The sequence below is a fragment of the Mus musculus genome, chromosome 4 (genome assembly GCF_000001635.26).
Source record: "Mus musculus strain C57BL/6J chromosome 4, GRCm38.p6 C57BL/6J".
NCBI lineage: Eukaryota > Metazoa > Chordata > Mammalia > Rodentia > Muridae > Mus > Mus musculus.
Genome location: NC_000070.6, coordinates 122,187,503 through 122,207,986, shown reverse-complemented (window position 1 = coordinate 122,207,986; position 20,484 = coordinate 122,187,503). Strand labels below are relative to the sequence as shown.

Genomic DNA, 20,484 nt, shown 5'->3' with positions numbered 1-20,484 from the left:
GATGGAGAGATAGCTCAGTGGTCAAGAGTGTTTGCTTCTCTTATGAGGTGGCTATCAATCTCCTATAATTCAAGCCTGAGATGATGTGATGACCCTCCTCAAATCTCAGGGGACACTGAACTCACATGAATTCAAGCTCACTCCAACACACAAATATACACATATATAAACAAAAAATTAATAAAATAATTAAAAATGAATCAGGGGCAGGCGGACTGTGCCACCAGACAGAAGAACTGGCAATATTGAAACAGTTTTAAAACTCTGGTAGATCTCATAATTGAGGAAAATAGGTGTAGCCCAGGTCTTAGCCAGGTTGTACCTGTCCTGGGACACATGACCATGACATCCCATTGGGAGGCCCATAACTACCAGTCATGTAGGACAACACCTGAAGTCCTTCCCCTTGAAAATAAAGCATCTCTAATATTTCAGACTGAGCCAATTGGATGCATCTACTCCTGGATTCCCTTCCACTCCAAAAAATATATGTATAGGGTCCCTTTTCACAAGGAATAAAGTGCACATGTTTATTCACCAAGAATCATCTGAGGGTGCCTGTCTCATTGAGCTGAAATGCTCCAGGGAAAAGTTTTCTCTCCTAAACCATTCACCCTGGAACTGTCCATCAGGCTGGGTGCAGCTGCTTGCTGATGTGGCTACTGGATGCCTTTTATGTTTGACTATTTGATCACAGCCACCTCCCACCATTCCCCTTGTGGCTCTGGCTAAGGTTTCTAACCACTCTCCATAATTAGCTCTGGGGCTGCAAAGGAAACAGAGATCTGGAGGGACACCTGAATTTCCCCAGCTTCCCCTCAGAGAACAGTAACACTTTAGCCTTTTCTGCCATGCCAGAGGCCAAAGAATCTCTTGTCCCAGCAGGATTTGAGATCCTCCAATTGTTTCCTGTCTCTACTGATCAGCTGTCTGGCTGGGATCTGGTATCTACGTGGTGAGACGGAAATGGAGACTGAAAAAACTTAATTTTCTTAAAAGAAATGCTAGAGAGTAATTGAGGAAGACCCTTAGCATTGACCTCTGACCTCCAAACTCATCCTCACACATGAACATAGACATAAAGCAAAACACACACACACACACACACACACACACACACACACTTTGAGACAAACAGAAGCACAAATAAAATAAGTTTCAGGAAGCTTACAGGATATCTTAAGGTTACTTTATTTTCAATGTTCTAGAGGGATCTCCAATTAATTACAGTCAATTTATTTGAATAAAAGATATGTTTTTCCACAAACATATTACCATGAAACATGACAAGGAAAGTTTAGTGCTTCAGAGACTGTAGAGACAATGTAGCCATGTCTCAACTCAGGATCCTTAGCAAGATTCTTATATATATTTGAGGTGACATATAAGATTCTGTTCTCCACATCCTAAAAAACAAGCAGTGACATAACAAAGGATGAGACTGTTGGTAAAGGGATCTTCCATAAGAGTCTTGCTGATTTATGTTGTATGGAGGTGTGTGGGGGAATGTCTGCTTTAGATTTGTGTATTTAAAAATGTAGTTCCCACATTATGTTGCTTTTTGGGGATGTTATACTCAGGTGAAGCCTTACTGGAAGAAGTATATCATTGTGGAATTTAAGGTTTCACGACCTTCCCTAATGTCCAGTTTGGTCTTCATCTTCCATGCTTGCATTTGAAACTGTGCTAAGGCATCTTCATTCTTCTGCTGATGCCCCTTTCTGCCATTATGGACTTTTATGCCCATGAAACCATGAGTCCATATAAACACTACATAGGTTGCTTGTCATCATAGAGTTTATATCACAGCAACAGAAAAATTACTCATACAAGCCAAGACCCTCATATGTCCATTAGAGTACATGATGATGATTGCACATGCCTGCAGTCCCAACACTCCTGAGCCTGGGGCAGGTAGATTAAGTTCCAGGCAAATCTGAGCTATGAACAAACTCCTACATACAACTCAAAACAAAATACAACAAGTCGATGGTGAGATGGTTTGTAAGCAGGAGTGTTCTCACAGCACTGCCTATCAAACCCCTCAGGAAATCCCCCAAGGATCGAGCTGGCATCTTACCTCCATTATGTCCTTGTCAATGTCTTGAGAAAGGACACAAACTCCAGGTTTTTTCCATTGAAACATCATTTCCGTATCATCCACACTTAATATTATCCCCACTTAACAAAATGAATGATAGAAATTCATAAATCAAAACATTGCATTTAAGAGGTTTATTTAATAATTTTTATATATGGGTATAGCTAGTCTTTGTGGGTTCTTTCTGCTTCCACACCTTTTATTCCCTTTCATCCCTCTAACACCAGATATGAGAGAAAAAAAAAGATAGATCGGAAAGAGGACAACATTATTGTTATACTAGTTGTTGATTTAGGGATGTTTAGTTTCTTAGAGACATTTTGAACTTCATCATCAAGATATCTAATTTTTTATTCTTTCACTTTTGCACTGGAACTTGACAAAAGCTACCAACAGCGACTAATAGCGACCAACACTTCTTAATACATTGTTTTTCCCAATCATTTATTTATTCACTTTTTATAACCTGTTAACTGCCTCCCAAATATTACAAAAAGTTCTAGCCACATTTTCTTCTCTGCTTCTCCTCTGAGAAGGAGAAGCTAACCCATCCCAATATCTCCACACTGAGGCACATCAAGTCTCTGCAAAGCTTAGTGTTTGCATTACCTTATAAACTTCCCAAGATTCCAGAACTGGACACAATATCTGAACTTCCTTGCAGAGATGAATATGACGGCCCTGATGGAGCAAGAATTAAATCCCAGTCAGTTTCTATGGACAATCTGAAGCAACAACATGTCTCCCACATGGTATAAAAATGAAAATATATTCCCAGAACATTTTTATCCTTTTCAAACAAAAAATTCTCACTATATATGGATATTTTTCCTTCATATATGTCTGTGCACCATTGTATACAGTAACCACAGATGCCACAAGAGGATCTCAGGTCACCTGGAACTAGAGGTACAAACAGCTATAAGTGGCTATGCATTACTGGGAACTGAACCAAGGTCCTCACTTTACTTGATGACTAAACCATCTGGCTAGCCCCACCAACAGCAATTCATAAAATTCTGCATTACAAGACAGTATAACAGGAGGCATTAATTTGTATTTCCACACTGAAGAAAATATTAAAAGACCTTGATTCTTATAATGAAACCACTGTTTCTATAAAAACATAAATATTGTAGGCACAATAAAATATCTGGAGTTCATAACATACTATGACCTGGAGCAGGGGGTGGAAGGCAGCATTTTTTGGTATTCCTGATAGAACAGCATGTACAATGAACCCACAGTGCCCATGTATTGTGTTCAGAACCAAGGCTCCAGTGGAGTGGAAGGTGCACATACTACCAGGACAACTCAATTCACTTCACTCTTGACTTTGAATTAATGTTTGTTCATTGTGTTTCCAGAATGTTGTTGCCATAGTTTCCTCAAGCACTAAATACAGTCTGATAACCTCCCATGGGTTCTTGACTGACAATACATGAGTCAAACACCCCACCCTAGCTTCTTTGGGCACTGTGTATACATGAATTACAAATATACATATATGCCAAGCTTAGAATCTCCCTGGTGGGGAGAGAATGACATGGTTCTTGCTCCTGGGATAAGGCTCTGGCATGAGCCTTCATGAGCGTCTGTGGCTTCAATGGGCATAAAGCTTGCTTGTGTAAAAATGTTCATATTTTCTTGATGCATTAGCAGTGGAGGACTCTTTCTCTCTAAGGAATGTCCTCCCTCTTAACATTAATGACCTCATGATTATTAGAAATAGCATGAGTCCATGAGTCAAGGATATGGCTATGCCTCAGCAAAATGGTAAATACTAGTACGTTCAGAATAGCCCTTAAGTATATGGGTAAGAACTCTAAATTCCTGAGTTAGAAAATATATAATATCTCAACTATACATAAAAAATAAGGATGCAATATGAATTGTGTGAGGGGCTTCACAATCTAAAGGAACAAAACAAGCAACACTATGATCCAGCTTGTCAGACAGATAGAAAGATAGGCAGGAAAAAATGCAAGCGAATTTCTAAGTTCAACGTCAGCCTGGGACACAGTGAGTCCAGGCCCAGGTGTGGTAGAAATGGTAATTTCAGGACAATGTCCCATACAACTAGTTTATTGTCTGTGCTAATCAAAGGCAGTCAGGCCTCTGAATTCTTTTGCAATGTCAAAAAAAATATGTGCTTGCTCTCTCCTATGAATCAAAAGGCAGGGATTGTAGGATGCTGATTCATAAGTTAATCAAATGAAACCAGGAGTAAATGCCTGGGCTGATAGTAAAATAAGAGACTGGACCTGTGTTCTGAAGGAGATGGGATTTTCAGAGGATTTTTTTTTTTTTTTTTTAGGAAATAAAGAGAGAACTGCTTGGAGAACTGACACAGATAAAATCAAGCAAGACATAGATAGAGAGCTCTGTTAGAATACCAAGCAAGGAAAATATAGACAGAGAAATATCTAGAAGTAAAACAGAACATAAAGATAAAGAGTTTGGAACAGCTGGATCAAACAAACACAGGTCATCAGCATAAATCCATGATTTGACTTAGAGTCATTATTTTTGCCACTCCCAGAAACCTCTTATCTCAGAACCCCTCTCCATGCTGAGGTTGGTCCTTTGCACATATAGGCAAAATTCTTCTACAGATAAAATAAGTAACAAATATCAAGCCTGTCAAAGTGAAAAAAAAAACAAACTAAAATCATAAGAAATGAAATGGGAAAGAATGAAAAGAAATGTCTGCAAGAAGATGGGAACTGGCCAACAGCAGCATTGCTCTTTACTAAAATGCAAGATAAAACAACAAAGTTCTGAGGTGAGGGAGCAATCTTGGGTCCCTGGTCCCTCAAAGACTAGTCTGCACATGTGAGAGTGCAGACTAAAGAAGGGACACAACTTCTGGGATAGGCAGAAGTGACACAGCTTCTGGGACAGACCCCATTTCAGGCTCCAGACATCCAGGCACCTTCCCTACCAGAGGAGAGGTGGCCACCCGGGAGGGCTCTTTCAGATCAGGTGAGGGAGCCATCAGGTGATGATTTAATATACAGAAATCAATAAACATAATCCACTATATAAGCAAATTCAAAGACAAAAACCATATGATCATCTTTTTAAATGCTAAGAAAGCATTTGACAAAATGCAACACCCCTTCATGATAAAAGTCTTGGAAAATTCAGGAATTCAAAGCCCATACCTAAACATAATAAAAGCAATGTGGAGCAAACCAGTAGCCAACATCAAACTAAAATGAGAGAAACTCAGTCCCACTAAAATCAGGTACTAGACGAGGCAGCCCACTTTCTCCCTACCTATGCAATATAGTACATGAAGTTCTAGTCAGAGCAATTAGACAACAAAAGGAGATCACGGAGATACAAATTGGAAAGGAAGAAGTGAAAACATCACTATTTGCAGATGATATGACAATATATATAAGTGAAACTAAAATTCTACCAAAGATCTCCTAAATCTTATAAACAGCTTCAGTGAATTAGCTGGATATAAAATTAACTCAAACAAATCAATGACCTTTCTATACAGAAAGGATAAAGGGACTGAGAAAGAAATTAGGGAAACAACACCTTTCACAATAGTAACATATAAAATAACTTGGTTTGACTCTAAGGATGTGAAAGATCTGTACGATAAGAACTTCAATTCTCTGAAGAAAGAAATTGAAGAAGATCCCAGAAGATGGAAAGATCTTCCATGCTCATGAATTGGCAGGATTAATATAGTAAAAATGCCTATCCTGCCTCAAGCAATCTACAGATTCAATGCAATCCCCATCAAAATTTCAACTCAGTTTTTCACCTAGCTAGAAAGGGCAATTTGCAAATTCATCTGGAATAATAAAACCTAGGATAGCAAAAACTATTCTCAATAATAAAGGAACCTCTGGTGGAATCATCATGCCTGCCATTAAACTGGAATACAAAGCAATGGTGATAAAAAACTGCATGGTACTGGTACAGTGATACACAGTTAGATCAATGGACTAGAATTGAAGACCCAGAAATGAATCCACACACCTATGGTCACTTGATCTTTGAGAAAGGAGCTAAAACCATCCAGTGGATGAAGAAAGCATTTTCAACAAATGGTACAGGCACAACTGGAGGTTATAATGAAGAAGAATGTGAATTGATTGATTCTTTTTTTAAAATTTAATTAGGTATTTTCTTCATTTATATTTCCAATGCTATCCCAAAAGTCCCCCATACATTCCCCGCCCCCCACCCCCTACCTACCCACTCCCACTTCTTGGACCTGGCATTCCCCTGTACTGAGGCATATAAAGTTTGCAAGACCAATGGGCCTCTCCACTGATGGCCGACTAGGCCATCTTCTGATATATATGCAGCTAGAGACAGGGGCTCTGAGGGGATACTGGTTAGTTCATATTGAGGTCCACCTATAGGGTTGAAGATACCTTTAGCTCCTTGGGTACTTTCTCTAGGTCCTCCATTGGGGGCCCTTTGATCCATCCAATAGCTGACTGTGAGCATCCACTTCTGTATTTGCTAGGCCCCGGCATAGCCTCACAAGAGACAGCTATATCAGGGTCCTTTCAGCAAAATCTTGCTAGTGTACGCAATGGTGTCAGCATTTGGAGGCTGATTACGGGATGGATCCCCGGGTATGGCAGTCTTTAGATGGTGCATCCTTTAGTCTCAGCTCAAAACTTTGTCTCTGTAACTCCTTGCATGGGTGTTTTGATCACAATTCTAAGAAGGGGCAAAGTGTCCACACTTGGGTCTTCGTTCTTCTTGAGTTTCATGTGCTTTGCAAATTGTATCTTGGGTATCCTAAGGTTCTGGTCTAATATCCACTTATCACTGAGTACATATCATGTGAGTTCTTTTGTGATTGGGTTACCTCACTCAGGATGCTGCCCTCCAGGTCTGCCACACACTCCAGTTGAGTCAGTTTGACAAGCCTAGAGGCTTAAAAACTGCTCATGAAGCAAAAAGAGTTTCACAGAAACTCGCTCCTGGAGTCTGGCGTGCTCTCTAAATTTTCCATTCCCGCGTTAGTCTAGTGGATGGATCCACATGCACTCTTTATTATAAATACCTTTTAAGATTGGATTCTGACATAGGTAAAGCCTTCCGCCAATGTTCCAACAGTCCTAGAATGTCCTTGAGCTAGACAGTGACATTCAGGATAGCCCAAAAGTTAGGTCACTGCCCTTCACAGGAATCTACCATCACCAAGGATGAAAGACGTTTCTGACCGTAGGAGAAACCAGAATAGATACTTAGAATTATAGCTGAGTTACACCTATATACAGGAATTTACAATGGTTTAGGAAGTAGATCGGGCTGTGGTTTTAGAGTATTACATTACTCAAGAGATGTTTAGCTAGAACGGAACTCCCTAACTAGAACCATGACTTGGGTGTGAAAGCCCTTGCCCTAGGAGTGAAAAGTTCTCACACCTGGCTTCTAAGTCTATAGCTGACCTTAGATAGGGCTGACTTTGTCTCAGTTATTTTATTGAACAGTTCCTGCCAGTCTTTGCATTTTCATTTCTCTGTTCTGTGTAAGAGTCATTAAGCATCCGGTTACCTCATTTGTACCTTGCGGGTATGTCACCCAACTTCCTTATTGTCTTCTGTATAAAAAAGTCTGATGCTCGATTTGAGAAATTACATTCAGATCCAACACAACCTCTCCCGTGTGCACCTGTCAATTCATCCGATGCTTTGTCCACCCGTGACTAGAGACCCATTCCATGCAGACAAAGGGGCCCAGAGGGTCTGCGGCACAGGTCCATCCATTTGCCTAGGAATTTCATAAATTCATTCTTTTTAATAACAGATCAGTACTCCGTTGTGTAAATGTACCACATTTTCTGTATCCATTCCTCTGTTGAGGGGCATCTGAGTTCTTTCCAGCTTATGGCTATTATAAATAAGGCTGCTATGAACATAGTGAAGCATGTGTCCTTCTTACCAGTTGGAACATCTTCTGGATATATGTCCAGGAGAGATATTGCGGGATCCTCTGTTAGTGCTATGTCCAATTTTCTGAGGAACCACCAGACTGATTTCCAGAGTGGTTGTACAAGCTTGCAATCCCACCAAAAATGAAGGAGTGTTCCTCTTTCTGCACATCCTCACCCGCATCTGATGTCACCTGAATTTTTGAACATAGCCCTTCTGACTGGTGTGAGACAAATCTCAGGGTTGTTTTGATTTGCAGTTCCCTGAAGATTAAGGATGCTGAACATTTTTTTCAGGTACTTCTCAACCATTCAATATTCCTCAGGTAAGAATTCTTTGTTTTGCTCTGAGCCTCATTTTTTAATGAGGTTATTTGATTTTTTGGAGTCCACCTTCTTGAGTTCTTTGTATACATTGGATATTAGTCCCTTATCTGACTGAGGATAGGTAAAGATCCTTTCCCAATCTGTTGATGACCTTTTTGTCTTATTGAGGGTGTCTTTTGCCTTACAGAAGTTTGCAATTTTATGAGGTTACATTTGTCAATTCATCGAACTTACAGCACAAGCCATTGCTGCTTTATTCAGGAATTTTTCCCCTGTGTCCATATCTTCAAGGCTTTTCCCCAAATTCTCCTCTGTAAGTTTCACTGTCTCTGGTTTTATGTGTAGTTCCTTGATCCACTTATATTTGACCTTAGTACAAGGAGATAGGAATGGATCAATTCTTATTCTTCTACATGATAACCACCGGTTGTGCCAGCACCATTTGTTGAAAATGCTGTCTTTCATCCACTGGATGGTTTTAGCTCCCTTGTCAAAGATCAAGTGACCATGGGTATGTGGATTTCTTTCTGGGTCTTCAATTCTATTCCATTGGTCTACTTGTCTGTCGCTATACCAGTACCATGCAGGGTTTTTTTTTTTTTCCACAAATGCTCTGTAGTACAGCTTTCGGTCAGGCATGGTGATTCTGTCATAGGTTCTTTTATCCTTGAGAAGAGTTTTTCCTATCCTAGGATTTTTGTTATTCCAGATGAATTTCCAGATTGCCATTTCTAATTCGTTGAAGAATTGAGTTGGAATTTTGATGGGGATTGCATTGAATTTGGAGATTGGTTTTGGCAAGAGAGATATTTTTACTATATTGATCCTGCCAATCCATGAGCATGGGAGATTTTTCCATCTTCTGAGATCTTCTTTAATTTCTTTCTTCTGAGACTTGAAATTCTTATCATACAGACCTTTCACCTCCTTAGTTAGAGTCACACCAAGGAATTTTTTATTTGTGACTATTGAGAACAGTGTTGTTTCCCTAATTTCTTTCTTAGCTTGTCTATCCTTTCTGTAGTGAAAGTCCATTGACTTGTTTGAGTTAGTTTTATATCCAGCTATTTCACTGAAGCTGTTTATCAGGTTTAGGAATTATCTGGTGGAATTTTTAGGGTCCCTTATATATACTATTGTATCATCTGCAAAAATGATATTTTGACTTCTTCCTTTCCAATTTGTATCCCCTTGTTCTCCTTTTGTTGTCGAATTGCTCTGGCTAGGAGTTCAAGTACAATGTTGAATAGGTAGGGAGAATGTGGGCAGCTTTGTCTAGTCCCTGATTTTATTGGGAATGCTTCTAGCTTCTCACCATTTACTTTGAGTTGGCTACTGGTTTGCTGTAGATTGCTTTTATCATGTTTAGGTATGGGCCTCGAAGTCCTGATCTTTTATCCTGAATGGATATTGGATTTTCTCAAATGGTTTCCCCGCATCTATCAAGATGATCATGTGGATTTTGTCTTTGAGTTTGTTTATATAGTGGATTATGTTGATGGATTTCCATATAATAAACTGTCCCTGAGTCCCTGGATTGAAACCTACTTGGTCACGATGGATGCATTTGTTGTGTGTTCTTCGATTTGGTTAGCAAGAATTTTATTGAGGATTTTTGCAGTGGTATTCATAAGGGAAATTGGTCTGAACTTCTCTATCTTTCTTGGGTCTTTCTGTGCTTTAGGTATCAGAGTAATTTTGGCTTCATAGAATGAATTGGGTAGAGTACCTTCTGCTTCTATTTTGCGGAATAGTTTGTGAAGTACTGGAATTAGATCAACTTTGAAGGTCTGATAGAACTGCATTAAACCCATCTGGTCCTGTTTTTTTTTTTTTTTTTTTTTTTTTTTTTTTTTTTTTTTTTTTTTTTTTTGGTTGGAGACTATTTATGACTTCTTCTATTTCTTTAGGGGATATAGGACTGTTTAGATCATTAACCTGATCCTGATTTAACTTTGGTACCTGTCTAGAAATTTGTCAATTTCATACATGTTTTTTATTTTTGTTGAGTATCGCCTTTTATAGAAGGATCTGATGGTGTTTTGGATTTCTTCAGGATTTGTTGTTATGTCTCCCTTTTCATTTCTGATTTTGTTAATTAGGATGCTGCCCCTGTGCCCTCTAGTGAGTCTGGCTAAGGGTTTATCTATCTGGTTGATTTTCTCAATGAACCAGCTCCTCCTTTTGTTGATTCTTTGAATAGTTCTTATTCTTTCCACTTGGTTGATTTTGGCCCTGAGATTGATTATTTCTTGTCATCTACTCCTCTTGGGCGAATTTGCTTCCATTCTTTCTAGAAATTTTAGGTGTGCTGTCAGGCTGCTAGTGTACTCTCTATTTAGTTTCTTTTTGGAGTCACTCAGAGCTATGAGTTTTCCTCTTAGAAATGTTTTCATTGTGACCCATAAGTTTGGGTATGTTGTGGCTTCATTTTCATTAAACTCTAAAAAGTCTTTAATTTCTTTCTTTATTCCTTCTTAACCAAGGTATCATTGAGAAGAGTGGTGTTCAGTTTCCATGTGAATGTTGATTTTCTATTATTTATGTTTTTTTGAAGATCAGCCTTAGTCCATGGTGATCTGATAGGATGCATGGGACAATTTCAATATTTTTGTATCTATTAAGACCTGTTTTGTGACAAATTATATTGTCAATTTTGGAGAAGTTACCATGCGGTGCTGAGAAGAAAGTATATCCTTTTTTTTTTTTTTTGGTTAAAATGTTCTGTAGATATCTCTTAAATCCATTCATTTCATAACTTCTGTTAGTTTCACTGTGTCTCTGTTCAGTTTCTGTTTCCATGACCTGTCCATTGATGAAAGTGGTATGTTGAAGTCTCCCACCATTATTGTGTGAGGTGCAATGTGTGATTTGAACTTTACTAATGTTTCTTGAATGAATGTGGCTGTCCTTGGATTTGAAGCATAGATATTCAGAATTGAGAGATCCTCTTGGTAGATTATACCTTTGATGCGTATGAAATGCCCCTCCTTGTCTTTTTTTGATAACTTTGGGTTGGAAGTCGATTTTATTAGATATTAGAATGGCTACTCTAGGTTATTTCTTCAGATCATTTGCTTGGAAAATTGTTTTCCAGCCTTTCACTCTGAGGTAGTGTCTGTCTTTTTCCCTGAGATGGGTTTCCTGTAAGCAGCAAAATGCTGAGTCCTATTTGTGTAGCCAGTCTGTCAGTCTATGTCTTTTTATTGGGGAATTGAGTCCAGTGATATTAAGAGATATTAAGGAAAAGTAATTGTTGCTTTGTATTATTTTTGTTGTTAGAGTTGGCATTCATTTCTTGTGGCTGTCTTCTTTTAGAGTTGTTGAAGGATTACTTTCTTGCTTTTTCTAGGATGTGGTTTTTGTCCTTTTTTTTTTTTTTTTTCTTCTGTTATTTTCCTTGAAGGGCCGGATTCATGAAAAGATAATGTGTGAATTTGGTTTTTTCATGGAATACTTTGGTTTCTCCATCTATGGTAATTGAGAGGCTGGGTATAGTAGCCTCTGCTGGCATTTGTGTTCTCTTAGTGTCTGTATAAGAATTGATCCATTCTTATATTCTTGTACAAAGCTCAAGTCTAAGTTGATCAAAGAACTCCACATAAAACCAGAGACACTGAAATTAATAGAGTGGAAAGTGGGGAAAAGACTCGATGATATAGGCACAGGGGAAATTTTCCTAAACAGAACAGCAATGGCTTGTGCTGTAAGATTAAGAATTGACAAATGGAACCTCAAAAAATTGCAAAGCTTCTCTAAGTCAAAACACACTGTGAATAAGACAAAAAGATCACCAATAGATTGGGAAAGGATTTTTACCAATCCTAAATATGGTAGGAGATTAATATCCAATATATACAAAGAGCTCAAGAGCTGGACTCCAGAAATTTAATTAACCCCATTAAAAAATTGGGTACAGAGCTAAACAAAGAATTATCAACTGAGGAATACTGAATGGCTGAGAAGCACCTGAAAAAAATTCTAACATCCTTAATCATCAAGGAAATGCAAATCAAAACAACCTTGAGATTCCACCTCACACCAGTAAGAATTGCTATGATCAAAATTTATGTGACAGTAGCTGCTGTTGAGGATTTGGATAAAGAGGAACACTCCTCCATTGCTGGTAGAATTGCAAGCTTGTACAACCACTCTGGAAGTCTCTCTGGTAGTTCCTTAGTAAATTGGACATAATACTACCAGAAGATCCAACAATACCTCTCCTGAGCATATACTCAGAAGATGTCCCGACTTGTAATATGAACACATGCTCCAGTATGTTCATAGCAGCCTTATTTATAATTACCAGAAGCTTGAAAGAACCCAAATGTCTCTCAACAGAAGAATGGATACAGAAAATGTGGTATATTTACACAATGGAGTACTATTCAACTATTAAAAACAATGATTTTATGAACTTCTTCGACAAATGGATGTATCATGAGGATATCATCCTTAGTGAGGTAACCCAATCACAAACGAAGTCATTAGGTATGCACTCACTGGTAAGTTTATATTAACCCAGAAACTTAGAACACCCAAGATAAAATTTGCAAAACAAAAGAAAATCAAGAATAGGGAAGACAAATGGGTGGATACTTCATTTCTCCTTAGAATATGGAACAAAATACCCATGAAAAGGAATTACAGAGACAAAGTTTGGAGCTAAGACGAAAGTATGGAGTATCCAGAGACTACCCCACCTGGGGATCAATTCCATAATCAGCCACCAAACCCAGACACTATTGCATATCCCCGCAAGATATTACTGAAGGACCCTGGTTTAGCTGTTTCATATGAGGCTATGCCCGTGCCTGGCAAATACAGATGTGGATGCTCACAGTCACCTACAAGATGGCACACAGGGCCCCCAATGTAGAAGCTAAAGAAAGCACCCAAGGAGCTTAAGGGGTCTGCAACCCTATAGGTGGCACAACAATATGAACTAACCAGTACCCCCAGAGCTCGTTTCTCTCGCTGCATATGTTGCAGAAGATGGCCTAATCGATCATCACTAGGAAGAGAGGCCCATTGGTATTGCAAACTTCATATGCCCCAGAATAGGGGGATGCCAGGGCCAAGAATTGGGAATGGGTACATAGGGGAAAAGGGAGGGGAGAGAGTATAGGGAACTTTCAGATAGATTTTGAAATGTATATAAAGAAAATATCTAAGGAAAAAAAAACAAAGTTTTGATTCAAATCAGGACAGATTTCAAGGAGAAGGAGAAATAGGAACACTTGTGCCTTATTGGTGGAGATAGAACAGTAAAATCCTGTGTAAAACTAGGGAAGTGACATAAATGAATCTGGTTATCAAATTTCCAAGCAATTCCATTCCTTCCTTTATAACAAAGTAAATAAAAATCCAGAGAAAACTTTACACAAAAGTTTTCAGTAACATTGTTAGTAATGGCAAAAGGTAAAAACAAAGCAAATGTCTGTTAATTGACAAGCTGTGCTATATTAGTATAATTTAATACTTTTCCCTATAAATGGCATGCTGAAACATGCTACAACCAGTATGAACCTCAAAGCATGTTCCAAAAATTAACCCTCCACAAAAGACATAAATTGTGGGATACCTTTTACATGCTATATAGAGTATACAACATCCTACCAGAAAAGAAAACTTCCTGAGGTTATAAGAAGTGAGGAGGAGAAAGGACAAAAAAACATGATTTAACTAATAGGGAGTTTTTCCTTAGAGCTGAGAAGTTTTGAATCTACAGAAGATATAAGATTCTCTCAGTTTGTGAACAGGCTCAATGCTTCAGAACTGTGCACTGAAAATGGTAAAACTTTTATTTGAATTTTACCTCAACACTAACAGAGTACAGAATGCTTCTTGCTCAGCTCAGTCCATCAGACATTAATAAGCATCAGAACGTCATTTGGGACTGGAGAAGTATTCCTAATAACAGAAGGCTTGTCCAGAATGTATTAAGCCCTGCATAGGACCTCAGGATGATAAAACCTAGACAAGGGATGCACACGTATGGTCCCAGGGCTTGGAAGGCAAAAGCACAAGGATTAGAAGTTCAAAGTTTTGCTTGGCTACATAGTAAGTTTTAAACATAAAAGCAAAGGAGCGGGCCAGGTGCAGTGACACAAATCAGTAGTGTCATCACTCAGAAGACTGAAGCAGAATTGCCTGGACCAGGATGAAGTACATAAAGTGCCTGAGGCACACACAGGAAAAGGCTAAATTTGAAAAACAATATACCCTGGGTTTTACATCTTGACAGAGTGACCTGTGACGCTGTACAAACAACTAGTGCTTAAAGACCCTGCACCCCAAATGCCCAGTTTTGCAGAAAACAATTGCTGTTACATGACTCACTGCCTAACAGAATGTGAACTGCCTCCCTCTGTTTCTTCAAACACAAACACAAAGGGCATAATGAAGCAAGGCAAGGCAGCTTCTCTTAACTGCAGTATACATGCCCCACTCCTTGCTGGGGTGCAAATCTCACAGAATCAGCCTGCTGTGCTTCTGTCCACAGTGTCTATTCTTCATTAAAACTTATCTTACTTCTGCTCTGGTAAATTGTTTTATCACTGAACCTGGAGCTGGCCATTCCCAACATTACACAAATTTGTGAGCAGAAAGCTCAGTGCTGGAGAGGGCAGCATCTATCTCACATTCTCCATGAGCCTTGCCCTAGTACCCTGGGGCCTAAAGAATCCTCACAAAACCTATTTGTATTAAAAGACTCCAATTCCTCTATATAATTCTCTTTAACCCACATTAAAATCAACCTCCAACTGTTTTTGTCAATATATATACACATGGCTGAGTCTACTGATCAATTCTCAGTCTGCTCATAAGAGACCTTTGTGAGGATCTCCTATCTTCTCTTCTGTTGTGTCTGGTGGTTTGGTTTATTGTTGTTGTGTATTTGTTTGTCTGATTGATTGATTTTTAGGTGGAGTTCCATTCAAGAGTATGGAGGAATTTACTACAATCTCAGTACTGACTACATAATCAAACCTGCCTTTCAACTTGCAGCCATTTAATGTCCGGGAACTCATCAGCCCTGTACTTGCAGGCATGATAAAATATTTGTTGCTTGCTTCCTTCTTCAGGAAACATTTTCTTCAGTGGCTTTCAGGACACTGAACTCTCCTGACTTCTTCTACCTCTCAGGATGTTTTCTCACTGCCTCTGCTTGGTTTTCTCCTTGATTGCCAGTCCACCCCAGGAGCTAAGGTATTCCCACTCCTGGCAGAGTCACTCCTGGGGTGACTTTACCCTATGACAGGACAGGGCAGGGCAGGACATTAAAGTACCAAGAGTTCAAGCACTCTGAACTACAGTCCTTGCTTGTACAAATAATTCTGTATTACCTCCACGTTTTTTTTAAACAGTGTTATATTTACAGAATCCAAAACTGCTTTTACCTCACATGTCCTCACACATCAGTAATCTCAACCATCCAGAAGTAGGATACAACATCTTTAATTCAAAGTCAGCATGGACTCCATACTGTGCACTGGAAACTGTAATATAACCTTACAACTTGGAAAGCAGGAAAATCAGGAGTACAAGGTTACCTCTGGGACCCTGGACTTGTGGCTCCTGTACTCCCAGTACTCACAAGGTGGAAACAGAAAGATCGCTGAGGATTTGTGCCTAGCCTATAGACTACATATTAAGTGTCAACCCAGCCTTGGCTACACAGGGAAGGAGATTCTGTCTTAACAGAAACTAACAAAGAAAGAAAAATAAAATAGCCTAGCAGTGGTGGCACATGCCTTTGATCCCAACACTTTGGAGGCAGAGGCAGGCAGATTTCTGAGTTCAAGACCAGCCTAGTCTCAGAGTGAGTTCCAGGACAGCCAGTCAGCTGGTGGTACACAGAGAAACCCTGTCTCTAAGAACCAAAAATGAATGAATGGATGAATGAATGAATGAATGAATAAATAAATAAATAATTTAATTAATTAATAGAGACAAAGGGAAAAGAAAAAGGTTATTCTTGGATACATATCAAGATGAAGGATAAACTTTTCTACATGAGAAACTATCTCCAAAGGTCAAAATAACAAGGTGCCCATGTCTTTAATCCCAGGACTTAAGATGCAGAGGAAAGAAAGAGGGTTAGAAGTTTACATGGAAAATTGTAGGTTACTATGGACTATGGGATTAATGAATGTGTTAGCAAGGTTGTCATGGGACTTCAGCTGCCAATCATAAGGACCAGAGTTCAATCCCTGAGACCCATAAATGGGAAGAAAAGGAACATTTCTCAAAAATACTTGACACACCTCTACTTATTTTGACCTACACACACACACACACACACACACACACACACACACACACACACACACACTTTTTAAAAGTCCAAACTAACAAAATCAATAACTAAACAACAATAAAGAACCTTAATTTAAGTAGGGTCAAATGCTGAATCCAATTTTAATTTTTCTGTGATAGGGGACTGGCAATGTCTTCAGGTTGGCCTGGTCTGAACTCATGATCTTCCTACTTTTCCTTCCCCAGTGCAATGACTGGCTTGTGACAGTTTGTTTAGTTTAAAAGTATAATCTCTCTGTCTCTCTGTCTCTCTCTCTCTGTGTCTCTGTGTCTCTATGTCTCTATTTCTCTCTCTTTCTCTCTCTCTGTCTCACTCTCTGTCTCTCCTTTCACTGTGTTTATGCTCATCTTCCTCTCTCCTTCACTTTCTCTGTTCCTCCTTCCATCCCCACACTTTCTGTCTCTCTACCTACACCTCTCTCCCATATCATATACACACACAAAGTACTCTTCAGATTTGCTTGCCGTTCAAAGTACCTATCTTGGAAAACAAAAAACAAAACAAACAAACAAACAAAATAAAAACAACAACTTCACTTTCTATTTATCTATGGCCCAAACTGCACTTTCATCTCAGCCTTCTTGTTCTCTCAGGCCATATTGAAATCTGTGATATCACCCTCAAATATGTCAAAGTTCAAAGTTCCACTAATTCTCCACACTTCATGTTACCACACAGCTATTACTGTAGTGACACTAGTAACAGCTCTGAGACAAAAGAATCTCCGGTGTTTATTATCTGAAGTTTAACTTCTCAGCTCCTGTGACATCTAGAATTTATTATAAACACAGCAATTAAAACAAAAAAGTACACTGGTGGACAACATAGGTTCTCATGCCTTTAATCATAAGGTCTGATACCCCAGAGTCTCTCTCCTTCCTTTCTACTGTCCACAGACCTTATGTGGCCCTGATCCATCTTCATTTTATCACAAGAGGAGGAAACAAGCTAGCTTCAGGATGAAACCAGATAGTAACAGAACAGACCAATGAGCTCAAACTTACACTGGGAAACATTTAAGGAAGATTTTGTTTCATGAAAATGAAACTTCACAGCTAATAAATTCAGTCCCATCAAGGTCTTGAGGAAAATACCTGGTGTTGCTTCTGTTGATAAGCAGCCTACCATCCTTGTAATCTTGTGACTCTGTTCCTCAATCCCTTTCTTCCTAATGACAGCCACAGCTTTTGTTTCACTAACCACTTGAAGAGTCTGCACGACCAACTAATGTCACAGACAGGTTCATTGACCTCATACTAAATATTAACTGAATACATATTGTTATTTATGGGTCTCCTCATGTCACTCTGGCTTATTTGAAACTTGCCATTTATATCAGGCAGGTTTCAAGCTTGAAGACATCCTCCTTCTTTTGTGTCCTATATATTGGGGAATTACTTCCATGAACTAGTTCTCTATGGGCTCTACCACAGTGGGCTCAGAACAATTCTTTCTAAGTCCTTACACTAGGCCTAAAAGACCTAACATGTGTTCAGCCTCACTTTCCTTTCTCTCTCTGCTCCTGCGAAACTGATCTGGATTCTTCTATGCCTGGATCAGGGTCTTTGCATCTGCTGCTCCTTTGACCACACATCCATATGGCATCTTTCCTCATCCTCCTCAGCTCTGTTCATGACTCAGTTGTCAGTTTTTGGGTGAATTCTCTACTAATTAACTATAAGCTCACACTTCAAGGCCAATCATCTTACATATGTCATGTCTTTCTCCAGTGCACACATCACAATTTGACATGTTGCCAGGGTTCTGTCACAACATTCAGGTACTGAGGTAGAATGCAGTGTAGGAAACTGATTCCTCTGTCAATTTAACCTTTCTTGTTACTCTGCAGCCAAAAGCTGGTGACTTCTGGCAATTGAATACAGCAGATGGCAATAGTGGATTAAGAAAATTAATTTAGGTACTTGGACTCTTTACTCCTTACATACCTTTTTATGAGCCAGAGAGAAAGAAAAAGTCACAAACACACACACACACACAGAGCTGGACCCCACTACCTCTTTAATCAATTTCACAATGGCTTGTACATACTAATTTACATAAACATATTCTTACATATGTTTGTGTATATATATATGCATATATATGTATGTATACACACACACACACACATATATATATGTTTGTGCGTGTATGTATATATGTATATGTATATGTATATGCATATGCATATGTATATGCATATGCATATGCATATGTATACACACACACACACACACACACACACACACACACACACACAGACATATATACCTATATACATACTGGGAGCAGAGCCCCAACAGCCATGCTTTATTCTTTTCTCTGAGTCTTCTTATAACTTCATAGACAAAAGGTCATTATAAAATCTCATCACAGATAAAATGGTACATGAAACAGAGATAATGATGTCAATAGTAAGTTAAAAGTAGCATTTCATTCTATAAGGTTGTTATATGTTCCAAGCAACGGTTTCAGTTACATATGACCTTGATTTATCATACTGCAAAATTGCGGCCTCATCCTTGCATCTGACTTGGAATGAATGATTTTCCTTGGTCACAGATCTGTGCCAAGCCTATTTCTCTTCTTAGTAAAGTTTATGGAAGCTCAGTGTACTCCTCATAATGCAGCCTTTACTTACTCTTCTAGGATGCATTCTATTATTCTTGATTCCAGCTTATTATATCTTGCTGGCAAAATATTTAAAACCATCTCTTCAAACTATTTGCTTAGATTTTCTAAAATTATTTAAGTCAAATCAGGAATTCTATAAAGTTATTAATGTATCTACACAGCATTGTTATATGTAAGTGATTCTTCATATTGATTGGCAGGAAATTTGCAACATATAGTGGTTTGATGCTCAAGAATAATTAGGCTATATAATCTTGGCAGGAATGACTTACCAGCATCAAGAAGCAATCTTGTGATGAAGCCTCTAAAGTCCTTGCCTCACAGAGCAAACCCATAAAAGCTATGCAAAATGGTCGGCCATCTCCAGAAAACTCACTTGTTTGCACAACCTTTGCTAAATGGCTTCCGTCAACATGTTTTTCTTATTTCTTTACATTATGTTTCCATACTTGAAAGCAAGTTCTATAAGTGTGAAGAATTCAGTGTACTTCACATTCAGGTGTAGTGAGTGCTGTGAGGTAGCTTTGTGAAGGTATGAATGCCTGAGTGTGTTGCCCAGTTCGGAAGGAGCAGGCTGGCCTGACAGTGAGCTGCTGCAGGCTGAGCCCACCTCTGCTATGATTTCAACAAAGACAGCATAATGTCCAGTAGTGCAAAGTTCTCCCTAAGAGCTCACTGAAGACACAGGACTGCCTTCCCTCCAATGCAAATCAGCTCTAAAATCCCAAATACTTGACTTACAGCTCTTGCTTTGCTGATGTGAACCTAGGTGGCAATGGCACAGGGTTACCAAGCCTGTGCCCATCTACTGATCACTTACCTTGTCCGGACAATCACACGAGTTGTAGTCGATCTGACTCACTAGTGGCCTGGCATCACAACACCAGAACAGAAGATAGACAGATAGGAGCCACCAGAACCCAAGCAATACCATCTTAGCTGAGTGACAATAAAAGTGCTTGCATTTCTGTGTGGCAATCTAGGTGCCTTTCAGTGACTCAAGTGACCACACCCCTGTCTGGTGACACAGCCCGAGCATTTACTGCAGCAAAACCATTGCTGACTTGTGTTTATTCAACACTTATCTTAGTTCACTTTTGGCCTTTAACATATCTTATGCAGTGCTCCCATTTTATGCATAAGGACAATTAGGTGATAATGTTAGTATCTGAAAAGGAC

At 39.0% G+C, this 20,484-nt stretch overlaps 1 long non-coding RNA gene across 1 annotated transcript; it reads right to left on the bottom strand.

The window, feature by feature from the left end:
* Positions 1–1,265: 1,265 nt before the first annotated feature.
* Positions 1,266–20,269, bottom strand: LOC115489968. Its single transcript, XR_003955347.1, has 4 exons — positions 20,126–20,269; positions 2,711–2,782; positions 2,081–2,181; positions 1,266–1,406 (listed from the first exon to the last, which is right to left on the bottom strand). It is a non-coding gene; the product is annotated as an uncharacterized LOC115489968 (long non-coding RNA).
* Between the last annotated feature and the right edge of the window lie 215 nt (positions 20,270–20,484).